This window comes from Zalophus californianus, chromosome 1 (assembly GCF_009762305.2).
Source record: "Zalophus californianus isolate mZalCal1 chromosome 1, mZalCal1.pri.v2, whole genome shotgun sequence".
NCBI classification, from domain to species: Eukaryota; Metazoa; Chordata; class Mammalia; order Carnivora; family Otariidae; genus Zalophus; species Zalophus californianus.
This window is the reverse complement of record NC_045595.1, coordinates 144,879,342-144,896,676: the sequence shown is the minus strand read 5'-3', so window position 1 is coordinate 144,896,676 and position 17,335 is coordinate 144,879,342.

Sequence of the window (17,335 nt, the reverse complement as noted above, 5' to 3'; positions counted from 1 at the left end):
GGATTTCAACATATGAATCTGGTCGAGGGGCCACAAATGTTCAGATGATAACAAACCCTCACCTCACTCTTCTGCCTTTTCCTGAGGCCTGACAAACCAAAGCTAGGCCAACTCAAGGGGGAGAAAGAGCAGAGATCCATAAGTACATCAATACACAGGGGATATACCAAGGAGGCCAGCTTGGCCAAGAGCAAGCTCAGCTCACCTTACAGAACCCAGGGCCTGTTTCTCCAGCCCAGGCAGAGCAGAACCCAAGGTGACCAAATGCTGCCCTATCTTAGAGGCTGAGGATGCAGGTGGGACCTGGGAGTGGGAGCAGTGGGGTAAGAGAGTCAGAAGGAGCAGGATTTGGGGAAGGGGTGCTGAAAAGAGAGAAGGTCAAGTGGGAGGAAACCCCAGTCTACCTTGGTCTAACTCCAAGGACCAAGGGCCGAGGAGGGCCCAGGGACTATCCCCAGGAGTAAAAGAGCCACTTCTGAGCCCCAACCTCACAGCTTCTGACTGGTTTAGAAGAGACAGCTCACACCTGAGGGGCTGTTTTGGACATTCTTTGGATCCATGGTACATGGATAGGCTGAGTAAAACTCTAAAACTGAAAACTGCTCCTCCCTTCCACTCTTCAGGGAAAAGCTCCAGTTTTGTTTTGTTTTTTAAGATTTTATTTATTTATTTGAGAGAGAGAGAGAGGGTAAGCAGAGGGAGTGGGAGAGAGAATCAAGCAGACTCTGTGCTGAGTGCAGAGCCTGATGCAGGGCTTGATCCCACAACCCTGAGATCATGACCTGAACCGAAATCAAGAGTCAGACACTTAACCGATGAGCCACCCAGATGCCCGTCTAGGTTTGTTTTATATGCATTTTCCCTTAGTTCTCATACAATAAAAGGAATCATATTGTCATCAGTTTTCTAAAGGCAGTACCCAACTTCCTCTAATTTTCCTGTGTCTGATGGGGGCCAGCCAGTCTCAGGTACCTCACCACACAAGCAGGTGGACTCTCCAAATGGACATTTATGAAGCCCTGGGTGCTGGCTGGGCAGGGCAGCTCACAGAAATGCAAAGCATCCCAGGCATCAGGCCGGAATTTACTCCCACCCTCTCCTCTACCACAGAACAGCACCCCCAGGCCTCAGCCTCCTCTACTTGGAGCTGAAGGCACCCTGAGACCTCTTGTGGAGATTTACCCTGTTGGCCCAAGTGGAAAGTGGGGGAAGGGGCCCAGGTCCAAGGGAATGCCTACTGAGTCATCACGCAGAAGGAAAGAGCAGAATTTGAACAGCTGCCTCTGCTGGAAAGGTCCAGAGAAAAGGCGTTTCCAGACCCATGAGTTAGGTGGACAAGCAAGCAAGAGGAGGGCCCACGCAGTGGGGATAAGGTTCCTGGCAAGTCTCCTTCCTGAACCCTGGGGCTGACTCGAGGGCTGGCTGGAGGGGCTGGGCCGGGGATGCTCTCCCTTCAATATAGCCTGACACCCTCAGCAGAGGCAGGATAAGAAGGGGGAATGAGAATGGGGATGAAGGATTAAAATAGGTTTGGGAGGGGGGGCGTTCTAGCCTGAGGAGAGGAAACACAGAAGAAAAAACACATCTACCCTGAGCGACAACCCAGCATATTCCAAGAAGAGGAGACTTGGGGCCGAGGAAGCCTAGGACAAGCAGTTCTTTGGCAAACCTGGAACGGAGCGGGGACAGGGCACCTACAGGGTATCAACGTGGCTAGCGAATGGCACGCCACCAAGTGTGGTCACAGCCAGCACGCCCCAGAATAGGACCACAGGCTGGACAGCAGTATCGCTGTCTATTTTACAGATGAGAACACTGAGATCGGTGCCCGCTCTCGCCTGGGGCTGCCCCTCAGAGCAAGGGCAGCAGCCGACTGCTTGCCCACGAGGCCACTGAGGGCTTCATGGTGAGCGTCTGTACTTCAATGCCACACATTTGTTGTAATACGCCTTTAAAAATAGAACTAAAACCATTAAACCTGTGGTTTCAAAGATACTGTTGCTTAAGAGGATGCGATGTTTCAAAAGTGAGTTTATTTAAAGTTCATTTAAACGAAGTATCAAATAAATAATATTACATATGGCACTGGGTTTTGTCTTCTTAAAAAAAAAAAAACAGCAAAGGTGGGAAACCAAGTACTGATGATGAGGAGAATGAAGATGACCAAGATAGCTACCCATTTTATAAAGCTATGTTCATACATGAAGTCATTTATTCTCGCCACGGCTCCCTGGGGCTGGCACGGTTATTCTGGTTTTCCACGGGAGCCTGGGAGAGACCCTGAAAGGCCCCTGGGGTCAGGATCGGACTGCCTCCGGGGGCTCAGACCGCAGAGCTGAGCTCGGCACAGAGGGCCTGGCTGGGGCCCGGTGGCGGGAGGTGGGGGGTTGAGACCGCGTGTGGGGGTGGGGGAGTGGGGTCACGTGCCCTCCCCGCTTCGGATGCAGAACTTTAGGAGACTTGAATTTCACAGCAGCCTGCCCTCCTGATGCAAATGAGGACAAGCCAGTGACTGACAACACAGCGAGCCGATTTCATTACCAGCTCCAGGGCGGCCTGTTTTTTGCATCGGGCAGTGATTACGTTACAGTTGACGTGAGGGCCTCGGGCGAAATCCCTGCTAACTCGATTTCAAGTTGGCCTGCCTGCCTGCCTGCTAAACTCTTCCAGATGATTCTGGTGCTGGATTTGCGAGGCTTTACCAGACAGGTTGTCTCTGCGTTAGAAGAGGGGAGGGATGTCTGGAAATTGGCTGGAGAGAGGAAAGGAGAGTTCTGAGTTCAAAGGCTCGCCTTGGCAGGGACCAGGTGGGGGAGAGAAAAGCAGAGGCTAATAGGTCCTAGGATCCCTCGGCCGAGAGCATCAGAGACAGGTGTGCTTCTTACTTTTTTTTTTTTTAAGATTTTATTTATTTATTTGAGAGAGAGAATGAGAGAGAGAGAGAGAGCATGAGAGGAGGGAGGGTCAGAGGGAGAAGCAGACTCCCCGCTGAGCAGGGAGCCCGACGTGGGACTCGATGCTGGGACTCCAGGATTATGACCCGAGCCGAAGGCAGTCGCTTAACCAACTGAGCCACCCAGGCAGGCGCCCCTGTGCTTCTTACTTTTAACACGGTACGTTAAAAATCTTCCAGGACATCCTCCAGGTCAGCAGTGTTTAAGAGCAAGAGCGTTGGAATCTCAGATTCAGCTCTCATTAGCCAGATGGCCTTGTCTCTGGCCATTTTACTAACCTCTCTGGGCCTTAGTTTCTGCACCTGCAGGGTGGGAATAAAAAAAGTGGGGAAGATTCAGTGAGATCATGTTAGCACAGTATAGGAGGGGTGTTAAGTGCTCAGTCAGGATACTTGTTACTGTTACAATCCTCCAGAATGGGGTGAAGGTTTACACCTCTCTGAGGAGACTTAGCTCACATTTTAAGTCCGGGCTGAGCTACCCACAGCCAAGTAAAATTTTAGAAATCCTTGTTTTGACGTAGTTCATGTCCCAAACTAATAATAATTTAAAAAGAGGCACGTGGATAAGTGTACAGATTTAGTAGAACATTTTAGCCAAAGTTAAGACATCAAAGTGGCTGGGAAAGGGGTCCAGGGCTGAATTCATGATCTCTCACTCAAAACCTACTGTTCCTTCAGTGTTCCCTACCTCAGGAAATACACCTCTCATTGCTGGGGCTTTGGTGTGGAGGGGCTCCATTGTCAGGGCAGAACCGTGGTTTGAGGCTGGCTGAACTGGTTATGTCAGCCTGAACTGAACGTGCGTCCCAGAATTCGGGCTTCTACCCCCGGGGGCAGAGCTGGCCCCACGAAGCTCACTGCAGGGCTCAGAGAACACACTGAATCACACCTGTCTGTGGCAGGCAGAAGTGACCAGAAAACCCAGAAGGCTCTGAGTCACACTAGCCCAGTCCCTCCTCCCTAATGTAGAAGGAGGAGCTATCAGGACGACGCCCAGGAGTGTTACTCTAATGGAAGTCCCTCCACATGGAAACATGGAGTAGAGAACAAGTGTTCCCCTAACACCATCCACCTGGTTGCATTAGTCACAAGCCTTGGAGTCATCTTAGACACATGATCTCCCTCACTTACCCACCCCCAACCCATATCCTGTTCATCACCAAGTCCTATCAGTTTCACTTCCTAAATATGTCTTGAATCTGTCCACCCTGTTCCATTCCATAGCCACCATTCAGTAGGCCAGGACGTGATCAGTTCTCACCTGGATCCTCACAAGCCCCCTTATCCACCTTTGCCCTCTCCAATCTGTTCTCCACCCTGCCAGCCCCAACTCCTCCTTACCTTTTTTTTTTTTAAAAAAAACCATTCCTTGTTGCTCTTTGTAAAAACTAAAATCCATGATGTGAGTTCAATGCTCTGCTGGTCTGGCCCATGCCTACCTCTCCAGTCTCGGGGGGCATGACTCGCCCCCTTGCAGTAGGAGCTCCAACCATCCTGCTTCCTTTAACTTCTGGGAGGAGATAAACTTCACTCTGCCCCAGAATCCTTGCCCATGCTGTTCCCTCGACGTAGACTGCCCTTCGTTCCTCCCTTCCCCCTTCCTTTCCCTTCCTCTGGCTAGCTCTTGCTCATCCTTTACATCTTAACTCAAATGTCACCTTTCCATGGAAGCGTCCCAGACCAGATCAGGTGCCCCTACTAACACTTTCAAGGTTTTGGTGAGCTCTCCTTCCTAGTGTTTATCCCAGTCGGTAATAAGATATTGCATGACTCTTTGACTAATGCCTAAGTCCTGCACGATAAGCCCCACGAAGACGGGGTTGTCCTCTTCCTCAGCACGCAGCATGGTCACTGGCACAGAGTAGTTACCCGGTAAACATCACCGATTGGCTGGATGAAGGAGAAAAGTGATTGGAGAAAAAGGTGCGATCCTAGCAGATGGTTTTGGAGATCAGATGCCCTTCCTCTGGGACAGTGGGGCAGATCAAGGAGACATGGGATAGGGTGTTGGCGCATGAGTGTTTGGGCAGGCGGACGAGGGCTGATCTGCAGTGAGAGGCCAGAAGCTAGCAGCGCCACTAGTTGAGTGTGGAAAACACGATAATAGCATCATAATGAATAAATAGGGTAGAGCGAAGGAGATGATTCCTGGTAGGACCCTTCTCAGATGGGATGCACATGGGATTCTGAAACTTCACTAGAAGAATAGGAAATGCAATTATTGGCACCAGCCTCAGCAAAAATCACCAACGTTTTTCTGGGTGTAGAGTCTTTCTGGCTAATCCATCTACAAGTGAGTAGAGAATTTGTCATTTTGTGGGGTGCACAGCATCTGAATCCCCTCTTTGGTTTTGGGGAATCCCCACAGGATGAGTCTTTATGGGAGGCAGTCAGATTTGTTTCTACCTGTTTTCCAAGTCTGGCTCTCTAGCCTTGCTGCTGAGTCTCAGTGCTTCCCACTATCCTTAAATAAATTCCCTCTCAGCTTAAGTCAGCTGGGATTGGTTTCTGTTGTTTTCAGCCAAGAACCATAACTGGTATAGTCTGGGGCCCGCAGAGCAATGACATCTAGCCTCTCCATGAAAACATGCATGCAGATGCCAAGCATGCAGACACTCACTCCAGCCGTGGGCAGGACTGTTTGGGCAGGCTGGAAGTGAGAGGCTCCTCAGGAACAGGGAAGGAAGGTGGCCATTTTGGGCCAGACAGAGCCCTTGGATGGAATCAGAATTCCCATAAATCTGTGGGTAAAGGCCACATCACAGAACTCATCCTGTTGTTGGGATATGCCCATGGGATAGGTCATCTAATACATCCCAGGCTGGTGGCCTGGGAAACACCTGACAGGTGGAGGTCCAGAGAACCCACAGCTGGCTCATGGCCTCATGGGAATGCAAAGTCCTGCCCGTCCTGGGCCTTCTCGTATTTGTTGTACTTTTCCTGAAGAGGCTGTACTCTGGTAATCTGTTCAAGATATTTTCCACTTCTAGGACCCTGAGTCCACTATAAAGAATAAAATATGGAAGGAAATAAGCAGAGAGTCAGAGTGCACTTACCACACTTCCTGATGCCTCAAATAATAGGATGTCAGAGACCTCCTATAATAGGGACTATCTAGTCTTGTCGTCTCAGATGTCAGTGGGCCTCACAATCACCCAGGGAACTAGTTAACACTGTGGATTCCCACAGATTTCTCCATTCCCACAGCTGATACACTAGGTCTAGGGTAAAACCCCAAGATCTGGGTTTTGGACAAACTTTCCCAGGTGATCCTAATATGAATTGTTTGAGAATAGTGAGTCCAGTCTTTCATCCCATCTTACAGGGGAAAAAACTGAGACTGAAAAAGGAAAGCCCTCCTGACCAAGGCCCCCAGAGAGTCAGCTATTGAGCCAGACCCCACGCCCAGGCCTCCTGACTCCCACTCCCCTAGCTGGTGGGGACTGGGACAGGGCATGGAAAGTGTCTATTTCCAAAGCCAGCCCCTAACAAAGGCCCTCCCTTTTCTGACTGTAAGAGGTGCAGCTTGTCGTGGGCAAGTGCTGGAAATAAAGATCGATCTGCTCTAGTCTCTTTCAGAGAGGCTACGGTGGTCTTAGCCGAGTAGGAAGCCCCACAGGCAAAACCAGGAATTGCCACTGCAAGGCCGTCAGCCTGACACAGGAGCAGCCCAGGTTCTAGCTCTGGTTCTTCCAATGCTATGTGTGAGCTTAGGTAAGTCACTCCCCTCCCTGAGTCTCTGTTTTGTCCAGTTCATAAAATGGGGATAAATGTGCTCTCTGCTGTCCACCCTGCCTGCCTCCCTGGCCTCTGGTGTGAATGCGCTTTGTAAGCTCCCACGTGCTGCCCAAGCAGGAGGGATTACAGACACTGGAGATGTGACTAGAATCCTGATTTCCACTCAGGGTCCCTTGAGGACGTGCTGGGCTCATCTTAGAAACAGCAGAGGAAGCTAAGAAGCTGCCAGCAACGCTCAAGGGAAGATTCTCAGAGCCTTGTGGGCTGGCTGGCAAGGAGGTCCCTTCTGCTCACACAGCATTCCTGTGTCAGGGAACCTGCCATGGATGAGGACCCCTCTCACTGCCAGGTGCGTGTGTGGGGGTGGGGGTCACCAGATCAGGGTCTTCCTATCTCTGGTCTGGTTCTGCCAGAAACCTTTGTCCATCGCTCAAAGTGTCCTGGCTCAGGAGCCCTAGGAAGTGTTCGGAGGACCCCGGGGGACCAAGAGAAATCATACCCCACCCTTTTGGGCCACAGCCTGGTGGAGCAGGTTCAAGAGGGTGGATTCGCCCAGACGGTGTCTTTCCATCTTGCCGCATCACACTTCTCAGAGCCATTTCCCCAGCTGGCAGGAGTCCTGGCCCACCTGAAGTTATCAGGACGCCAGCATTTTGACACCATTCTGCTCAAAATTTGCTTTTTCACCTTGCTCAATCCCCTCCTCTTTGACCCTCTTTTCTCATCTGTAAAATGGGGGAACTAATTCCCGTCCCTCCCTCCATTATAGGTTTGCTGTGTCAAATGAGAGCAGAGTATGGGAAGGCTTCGTTGTCGTTACCTTGTAGGAAAAGACAGAGGCCTGGAAAGGGAGGGAGAGGAGGTGGGCACAGAAATGACCTGCAACTCCAGGAAGCAGGAGAGCTCTGCAGAAGGACTGAATTCCCGTCTCTCCTTGGGGCTACCCTGGGTCAGCAAGTCCTTTGTTGTATGATGCTCTTCATCCCTTCATTTTTCTCATCTCAATATTTATAGTGCATTTAACCAAATTATCACAATCATTACCTGATCCTCAAAGTGCATCTTCACATTAGTAATACTTTACATCCTAAGAAGCCCCATCCAGCAGCCCCAGGTCATGAAAACTGGCATAGCTGCGTTTGATGAGCCAGTCCAACTTAGTACACAGACATGACCAGCCGTCCAGTTCACTTGGCATTTTTGTGCCTCATTCCCCAATAAGAAATTTCTATCGCACGACTATCAAGCACAAAGCATTCACTATCACATGCCAGACCCAGGGACCTCACAGTGATTAAGGCTAAGAAAAGTCTCCAGTCAGAAACCCAAGCAGACAATTCCTCGACGCAGGTATGAGGTCATCTAGGTCAGTGGTTTTCAAGCCCCCCGCCTTTTTTTTTTTTTAAAGCGGAATACTTTCTTCACAAGATCTTAAAGCAAACCCCTTATCAGCTACTTCTGAAGAATCGCTGAGACTCGAGGAAGCACCACTGATTTATTGCGCAGATGTGGAAAATGAAGCTCTGGGCACACAACAAACCAGTGGGGAAAACAAACCAACCTAAAAAACTGGTGCGGGAGTCGGGTTCTTGAGCTCACAATAGATAACAGGCTGGACCCAAAAATCAAAGGTACAAGCAAGGGGTTACTTAGTTTACAGTTCAAGCTATGGGTAGACACAACACCGACAAACAGCAATTACGCTACCCTACCAGGACAGCGGGGAGGCCCTGCTTATATAGAGAAAGTTCCAGCTCAGGTTCCCACTTGGGTCCAATATACTAATGAGGGAAAGGGAGGGAAAAAATGCCTCATCCTGATTGGTTTGAAGGGCCGCGTCCTGACTGGTCGATATCCGAGGCAACTCGCACAGCTCATTGGTGTTTTTTGGAGCCGTGGTCCTCTGGTTTAAGTCCGGCTTGCGTTCGGGCCATATCCCGGCCACAACCTGGTTCTGCTCTGTTAAGACTAGTGGTTTAAATGTTTGAAGATAACAGCCAAAGGCTCCTGGGTGGCTCAGTTGACTAAGTGGCCAGCTCCACGCTGGGTATGGAGCCTACCTATAAAAAAAAAAAAAAAAAAAAAAGAAAGATAACAGCCAACAGAAAGTGCCCTAGGTGCACAACGTTTTTCATTTGGGGCTTGGTCCCCTGGTCCCTACCTGTCTCAAAACCACCTTCAGCTCAGGTCTCTAACCCGCAGCGCAGGTGTCTCCAGCTCAGTGTGGCATCAAAGAGAAACAAAGTTTCCTTCATCCCAAGGCCCTTTACACAGCCTGAGGAAGGAGGCTCATAAAAGGGGTATGGCTTGTAAACGGAGGAGGGAATGGAGCTATAATAAACAAATCTGGCCGGGAAGCAAGGGACTCACCATCTCCTTTGAAAACAAGAATGTTTGGCAGGACGTTTCTGAGGCACTGAGCCCCTTGCTGAAATAAAGCAGAAGCAGGCCTGGCAAGAATGGACAAATGGAAATTCCTTCCAGCTGCCCTGGCCCAGCCTTCTCCATGGTTCCCTGGAGCACTGGCGGCCAGGCGTTGCCAGTGGCCAGCCTGAGACTGACCCACCTGCAGAAAGGCCCCTGGGTGTCTCCCACCAATGGTCCACAGGGCACTTGCATGAGCCATGAGCCGGAGAGTGACTTTTTGGTGGGCCTTTGCGGTTGGCTTCCTGCCAAGGGGAGCTGACAGCCTGGGGGTGGGGAGTGGGCAGAGTCAGACACGCAAATCACCCCACCGTGTTAATATGGCAAAGGGGCTTGAAGGGAGGTGCACTCCACACAGGGGAGGTAAGGGCCGACAAGGACTGAAGGCCAGGCTCACAGCTCTGTCGCTAAGAGGTTGGTGAGACTTGACCCAGGTCCCACCGTCACTGAACCGAGCTGGGGCAGGGCGCGGCCTCCGATCTGTCTGATTTCCAGCGGCCCAGCTGCTCAGCCAGGAGCTGAGGAGGATCGCGATTGCGAAGCTTCAGGCGGGGACGCGTGTGAGCCGGGCCGGGCGGCGGGCCCGCGGGCCGCACCGCCTCCAGCGCCCGGCGAGTCCCGAGTCCCGAGTCCCGAGTGCCGGGAGTGGCGCTGAGGACGCGGCGGGGGAGCGGCGCCCCGGGTGGCAGGAATGCGCCCCGGGGCCTGCGCGACGCCGGGGAGGTGGCGGGGGACGGCGGCGCCTGCCCGGGACGAGCGGCTGCCGGCTGCTGCGGGTCTGTCCGAAGGACGTCGCTGCCTCGGTTCCGCCGCTCCGGGGAGGAGGTGCTGCGGGTAGTTTGAAGCGGAGTTGCTCTCTGCAACGAGCCGAGGTCAAGCAAGAAGCCCGGGGCTGTCCGTTTTCGCTCGGAAAATAGGCCATTTGGTGGGGGGCGGGGCGGTTCATCATCGTGCTGGCGGACTCCCAGACAAGTTGTGATCAACCCCTCAATCCCAGGCGGGGCGGAGATGGCAGGGCCCCACGTGCTCTATTCAGGGCCCTCCAAACCCCAGAGACCCCTGTCACCAGAGACTCTCAGGATGTTCCAACCGGAGGGCCCTTAGAGAGTTTGGTGGCTTTCACACCAAACTTTGTAGAGCTCAGGGGAGGCCAAGGGGGGTGAGAGTTTAGTCCCACCCCCATTCTACCCAAGACCCCCACTTTCTTCTTGACTGCATGAGATGTCATTTAAACAAGAGACTGTTACTGAGTTCCTCTTTCAAGTCGATTGTTCACATTTTCACTCTGTTGTGCTGACTGTGGGCAACTGGAAACGCTCTGCGTCCCAGGTTCTTCACCTATAAAATGAGAATAGTAATATGCCTCCTTCATGGGGTTGTTATGCGGATTAAGTGAATTAATGCATATAAATGCACTTAGAACATGTTGTGCCTGAGTCACAGTAAAAAAAAAAAAAAAGTGGTAAGATTGTTGTTTTTGTTATCATTACTATTATTTTAAGATGAGGAGAGTGAGGCCCAGAGAGGAGAGGGACTTGCCCAGGTGACAAAGGAACTTGGTAGTAGAGTGGGGAGTAGTATCAAGGTTTCCTGACTGTCTAGATGAGTCCTTTACGTCTCAGGCATTTTGTGGTTGATGCTCCCTGGAAATATTAGCAGATAAACAAAAGCCCACCTGGAAGGGACCATGCTGTATAAGGGCCTCCGGTACAACCTCCATGAGCCTCAGGAAATGGAGGGGCGGGGAGGGAGTTTGGAGAGAGAGAGAAGAGAGGAGGAAGGAGAGGGAAAGGAAGGTGGGGAGAGTGGGAGGAGGTGGAGGAAGAGAGTTCTTGAGCCCTCTCAGCTCAGCCATTTAACAGGAGATGGTGTCTTCATCAGCTTGGGCTGTTATAACAAGATACCACAGACTGGGTAGCTGATAAAAAACAGAAATGTAATTCTCATTTCTGGAGGCTGGAAGTCCAAGATCAAAGCACCAGCATCGTCCAATAAGGGCCCTCTTCCTGGTTCATAACTGGCACCTCTCACTACTGGGTCCTTCCATGCTGGAAGGGGGTTAGGGATCTCTCCAGAGCCTCTTTCATAAGGCATGAATCCCATTCCTGAGGCCTCCACCCTCATGACTTAAGCACCAAAGTTGGGCTGCCCACGATCTCAGCCTGATTTATGGTCAAGTTCAACGCAGGCACAACTTCGTGAATCTCTCAATCTAAGTTGAGCCACAGGCCCCAGTGGCCCAGGTGAGGTCAGGGAGGCTGCAGTCAGCTTGGCAGGGACCCTCATCATTGCCTGAGGAACAGTCAGTGCTTGCACCCAGCAGTTAAAGGGAGTCTGGTTCTGAATCCTGTCACTTTCTGACTGACTGGGCAAGGTATTTAAACCTAAGCTTCAGTTTAATCATCTATAAAATTGGGATTATAAATCTTGCCTCATAGTATCACTGGGAGGATCAAATGGGATAATGCATATAAAGTGCTTAACCCAGGGTCTGGCAGTTAGGAGTGTTCAATAAGTGCTCATCACTATTATTATCAAATGTGGCTTCCTGCCCCCATGTGTGTGCAACAGATTCCCTATCTTCTGTCCATCAAGGACCTACATTAGTTAAGATGTGGTTTGCCTGCAAAGAAATAATCCCAAAACAGTGGTAATGCAGAAAAGATAGAAGTTTATTTCTTCTCTCATAAAATCTAAATGGGTGGCTAAGGGAGGAAAGTGGTTCCCCAGTGTCTGGGATTGAGACACTATCTTGTAATACCACACATGGCCTTGACCTCATGATTCAAGATGGCAGCATCCAGGTTCCCACCAGACAGTCAAGTGAAGGGATAAGGGAGCCAAAGCGTGCCTATTAGTCAATCTCTTAAGGAAGGTTCCTGAAAGCTGTTGTACTACCATTGGCCAAAACATAGTCACATGACCACTTCTAACTGCAAAGGAAGCTGGGAAATGAAGTCTTTATTTTTTTAGTTTAATTTTATTATGTTAATCACCATACATTACATCATTAGCTTTTGATGTAGTGTTCCACGATTCATTGTTTGCGTATAACACCCAGGGCTCCATGCAGAACGTGCCCTCTTTAATACCCATCACCAGGCTAACCCATCCCCCCACCTCCTTCCCCTCTAGAACCCTCAGTTTGTTTCTCAGAGTCCATCGTCTCTCATGGTTCATCTCTCCCTCCGATTTCCCCCCCTTCAGGAAATGAAGTCTTTATTATGGGTAGCCATGTGCCCAGCTAAACATTGATGGATATAGTCCTACAGAAGGGGAGAATGGATATCAGAGACTTATAACAGTTTCTGCTCCAAGCCTCTTGGTTTGTCCAGGCCAGCTAGGCAGCTGGGAGCCAGGTTCCTAAGCACTAAAACGCAGGGATGGGAGCGTGCTGCTTTTCCTCAGCCACTCCCCATGGCTCAGTCTGCCCCTGAGAACCTGGAACTGGAACTTAGCCCTCCTGCCATGGGTCAGAGAAAGTCCTGTCCTGTTTAATGACTTCCCACACCCTCCCTGGCCTCAACTCAAAAGGCAGGAAGGCTCCAGGAGAGGCAGCTGACTGCCCCCTCCTGGCTAAGGGGGGGGACACTGAGCAAAGCAGAGGTTCTGAGGGGCAAAGTGGCATAGCAAGCAGGTGGGCCTGTCCCACGCGTCTCCCCTAGGTGTGAATGCCCAGCCAAGTGCCCTGCCTCCTGATCCTGCCAAAATCCTCTTCACGTGACCTCTTTCAGGAAGCACCTGTAACCTGCCCTGTCAGAAGTCCCCTGTCCCTACCCTGGGCTCCCACACATGGTTGTACACCCAGTGTAGCACGGGCTGTCCTGAGTGATGGTCAGCTCCCCTACATTGGTGCACAGCCCACCTTGCCCCCCCACAGCTGGGAGCACCTCCAGGCTAGGAGTGAAATCTTACCACAGATCCCTTGCGGCCTGATTCTAGATAGCACTTAATCCTCAGAACTTAGATGCCGAGGAAGAAAAGACAGGAAGGAAGCCAGGCCTGGCTAAGGCGTAACTGAGAGGCAACAGCAAGAGCCCAAACCCAGGCAGCTGCGGGCAGGAGGAACTGCACCGTCCTCCTCCCCGAAGCCGAAAGGTTGGGATGATCCCCCTGGGCAGTTCCAAGAGTTGGCGCTTCAGAAAATACCCCCTTCTCTGCCTGGGATGCACTTGTTGCCTGTACTTTAGGGCCAAAGCCCTTCTGGCCAATAATTCCTTAATCCACCGAGCATCCCCTTCAGGGATTTCTGGCACGGAGGTGATAATAAGGCTGTTGAGTTTGTTCTGTGTTTAGCAATCGGAAGGGGGTACTGGGAGGAGGAAGTTTCCTCCTCTGCCCCAGGCCCCCAGAAGGAGCAGGGTGAGCCGGAAGGAGGGCTCTGGTCGCTGTGGTTCAGCCTTGAGTGTTTCCCAATTTCTGTCTCTGGCCCTGAAACATCCATGGACGAAGGCCTATGCGTTTCTCAGAAAGGCCAAGGTGGGGATGGGAGAAGGTTATTTAGGCCCCGGCTACGCTGACTGCCGTGCCTCCTGCGTCTCTCCCCCGGTGCCAGGCGCCAGGCTGCGGAAGTTCCACGTTCATCCAATCTATGTAACAGCCTTACAGGAGACCCACTCTCACCCCCATGTAAGACAGAAAGAGCCCAAAGCTGGGAGAGGCTAGATTACTTGAGAACATTGTACAATTGGACGGTTGCAGAACAGGATTCAAAGTCAGGTCTGTCTGGCTCCAAAACTTGTGTTCTTTCTGCCCAACCTTGCCCAGAATGAAATTTCCAACAAGGCCTTTTTTTTCCCATCCTCTGACTGCAGGGTCTCCGAGGTCCTTCCATTTCCAATGGGACACCACCAGCAGGCTCCCTTCCCCAGGGGTTGCCAGCTCCAGGACCCCCAGGTTTGCTTCTTCTCTCTTTGCTCTCCCAAGAGCATCTCTTTAGTGTCCTATTGTATTTTGTCGTACACTTAGCTTCACAGAAGATAAACACCCAAAGCTGAAAACTCCAATTTGTCACATTCCTCCAAGTGGTGTCCCCTCTTCCATGTCTGTGCTTAGCCTGAGCATCTGATCCAGTTCGGTCTTCAGCCTCCAGATCATGTGCCCAGCCCCATGTGTCCGAGCCCCTTGCCTAGCCATTCTTCAAGTGGTCCCAGCACTGTTGGCATGGCTACCTTATGTCTTTGGCATTTGGACAAGGCCCAGCCATGCTTTTCCAGGGACATTCACTTTTATGTTTCCTTTGAGAAAGTTGGGGACTCCCCAAGTAGGGAAGGATCCCTGGCCTTTCATGCCCACCCCCCATCTGCTGTTGCCTGGGGCTCCAAAGTTATGCAAGGAAGAAGCCAAATTAGGTTGTGTGTGGATTGAAAATGGCTATACTTTTATTCATTTCTGGTAGAATAAAGCATTTCAGTTCCTCCTCCAAATCATGGCACCTGTCGCCCTGGGTTACAGTTTCAGGCTTTGTGGGCTAGCCTGGGAGCTCTGGGAGGGCAGTGGGCTGCCTGCCATTGGACACTGTGTGCCCAGGACAGGGCCTGGCACAAAGAAGAGGCTCAATTATTACAGGGGGCACTGACCACGGGGCTGATCCTCTGAATATGGGAACACGAGGGGCATTTGGGTGATGACCAGCAATTGCTCCCCCATTCCCACCCAAGTCCCCTGGAATCACATCATGCCTTCCGCCAGTTCCTTCCATTGGAACCAGTCTGTCGATCCTGCCAGCAGCAGGGAAGTTTTCGCTGCCCTTCATTACATCACTAGTGCCTCGGGCGTGGCCTGCTGCTCTTCACCCTATTTCCTCTAAGGTGCCTGCAGAGCCTCACAGAGCGCATGCGTTCTCACCCATCCAGCGCTACGCTTTTTCTTCGTTTCTCATGGCAAATCCCACGCCACTTGGTAGACCTTTGGTCAAATATGATGAACCAAAACCTCTGGCTAGAACACAACAGAAGTCGGAGGGAGAGAGGCCCCGGCAGTGTAAACAACCCAATAATGGACCGGGAGGCTGGATGGCCTACAGAGAAGGGTGCCCAGAGCTGTCCGCCAAGCCCACTGCCGTCATCGGGGAGCAGAGTTGAGCCACACTGAGGCCCTGAGAACAACAAGCAGCATCTCCGGAAACCGGGGTGGCTGCAGCAGACGCTGAGAGGAGCGGCCCACCCACTGCTATTTCGGAAGGAGCCCGGTGTGGTTACTCAGTGCGCTGGAATTAAGCTCATCTGTAACTTGATAAGTGGGAGCAGCCTCACATTTTACAGAGTAATTAAGTCTGAGAGAGCAGAACAAGGTGTTTCTGGGCCCCAAGATCCCCTGAGGTGGGTCCCCATTCATGCTCTCTCTCCTCTAACACATGTCCATCGGTGCTGAGACAGGACGGTCCTCAGCCACGGTCCCGGGAACGCTGCCTGGCCCTGCTGTCTCCAACGCTCAGGCCTTCCCCCGGGCCCAGGCCACTGGCAGAGCCCACAGACACAGTGGCCACAGCTCCAGGGAGACGCAAGGCCCAGCCTCCCTTCCACACGGCTCTCTGTAAAACTGTGGGCTAGGACAAAGTTGGGTTCAGCCCTCCCCTCATCAGTCCCTCACAGGCTACACGGCCAGCCTCTGAGTGGGCTCCAGCCCAGCTCAGGGGCCCTGATGGGGAGACTGAGGCAGCCTAGGAGTAAAGGAAGGGGCCCCAGGGATGGAAGCCAGGCTCTCCCACTTCCTGGCCCAGTGGTCTCGGGCGAATCACTTCACCTCCCCGAGGCTCAGTTTCTCTATCCGTAAAACGGCAGTAGTGGTCCCGCCTAATTCATAAGCTGTTTGTGAGGAGCAGATGAAAGAGGAGTCATGAGTGCACTTAGGAGTGAGGGGGCCCCTGTGTGAGAAGTTGTCAGCATTTCACTGAAGGTCTTAAAACCTGTCTCCAAGTTCTTGCCGCTGGAGGGGACACAGGTGGTCATTCCGCCTGGTGTGTGTCATTAAGAATGAAAGATGGGGTAACCACAGCTGCAACCTCCTGTGCAGACAGGAGTATGGAAACCTTGTCAAGTGAGGGACCTGGGCTCTTGCACCTGCTCTGGCCATTTTCAAATACCTGATGTTCTGTGCAGTTCTGGGTCACAGCCAAGTGCCAGAGGAGTTAGGTTCCAGGTGGTAGATTTCAGCTCAGTCTTTGGATCAATTCTCCCTAACCAAGGACATGCTGTCTCAGGAAGTAACGAGCTCCTTGTCGCTGGAGGGCTTCAAGGCTTGGCCAGCTCCCGGGAGGCTGGGAGTCAGGCTTGGTGGTGGTTGGATCCCCTTTCCCTCTCTGAGGTTCTGGGAGTCATAGCAGCCTCTCCCGGTCTTAGTCCAAGGTCTGGTCCCTGGTCCCTAGCCCGGGAAGGGCTCACCCAGTACGTCTGAAGGGCCACTCACAGACCAGCTGCCTTAGCGCACGCACATACCAGGAGGGCCTTATGATGCTCTGGGCTTGCCTGTTTGGTCTCCAGCAGAGCACCAGGCCCCACAGCTCTCCTTGTTCCACAGCCTTATCTGAGGGCCCTCCAGCCTTGTGCTTCTACAGCCCTTCCAGCACTTTGGGAGCAGGTATAGACTCTGTCTCTGCCCAAGGCTGGGTCTCAGTGTTCCTAGAGCCTGCCTTCAGAAAGGCCCCTGATGGAGGGCAGTGTTGGCCCTGTGAAGGCACATTTCCTCCTGCTGGCACACGAACGGGCTCCCCCGGCCTCCCCTCTCCCACAGGGGGCCGGGAAGGCGGGGATGGATGGCTCATGTGGCAGCACACTCTGTGCTTGTTACTGTGTATATGCTTACAGATTTTTCTCGCTGTTACATAATTGAGGTATTTTTTTCCCCCTCCTTATTTTAGATCCTGGTGCCACTGCCCTGCTTTTTATGCATCGCTAGCTCCGGGCTGGAGGTTAGAGCTGGCTTGGCCACCCAGTTCTATCCCTCCCTTGGCAAGAGACTTGGGGTAATCGGTTTCCTTATGTGTAAAAGGAGATAGTAACCCCCCCACCCCGGCCTCCCTCCCAGGGCTGCTGTGGGACGCCGGGAAAAGGCAGCGAACTGGCTATGTAAGGCAGCCAGCACCACACAGATGTGCCTCTAGTCATCTGGCAGCCTGAGCCTGGTGCCACCCAAGCGGAGGGAGCCTCTGCCTGCTCATGTCTGCACCTGCAGCAGATGAGCTGCGCAGAGCTTTGCAGAGCCAGGACCTGTGTGAGA